Below are 612 nucleotides of genomic sequence, written 5' to 3'. Positions count from 1 at the left end.
TTTAGCCTCAAGAATGGTGGAAAACTGTCAATAAAACCCCTGGGGTCGTTCCTTAGCTCTCAAAGTCGAAAAGTGCAGAATAAAACGTTTTTGGGGTTTATTTCTGACTTAAGTCGCGATTGTCCAGCCACAGCAGGACCCAACCCGCCACAGCGGCCCCGCCCTGGTGGGATAAATCCCGCCCTAGCGGCTTGCACGGAACCAGTGAGCAAAATTAAGAATTCCAAACCCCTATTTACAACACACCTTTATCCCATGACAACTAAAAGAATTACCCTTTCACGCTAAGATCAGTTTCGAAAGTTCTACTCACCCGAATTCAATTTCGTAAAGTCGTACGGGTTCCTTAACGTCTTAGATATCTAGTCATGTGATCAAAATCATAATTAGATCTCTCATTTGTTCCTATATTTCCCTAGACGTCACTGACTCCGATTTCGTCCAAATCTGGACTAGGCTAGGAAATTCAAAGTTAATACTCAAAAGTTTTCTGGCCCCAATTCTTTCCCCATTGACTTTTCTATAATGACGGAAACAAGTTGTTACAATAGATAACAATTTAACCATCACTCATCCCTGAGTGACAAACTATGAGAAAAGGGCTAAAGCAAG

The sequence above is a fragment of the Solanum tuberosum genome, unplaced genomic scaffold (genome assembly GCF_000226075.1).
Source record: "Solanum tuberosum cultivar DM 1-3 516 R44 unplaced genomic scaffold, SolTub_3.0 scf00156, whole genome shotgun sequence".
NCBI classification, from domain to species: domain Eukaryota; kingdom Viridiplantae; phylum Streptophyta; class Magnoliopsida; order Solanales; family Solanaceae; genus Solanum; species Solanum tuberosum.
The sequence above is the reverse complement of the archived record's forward strand: the minus strand, read 5'-3'. Positions refer to the sequence as shown.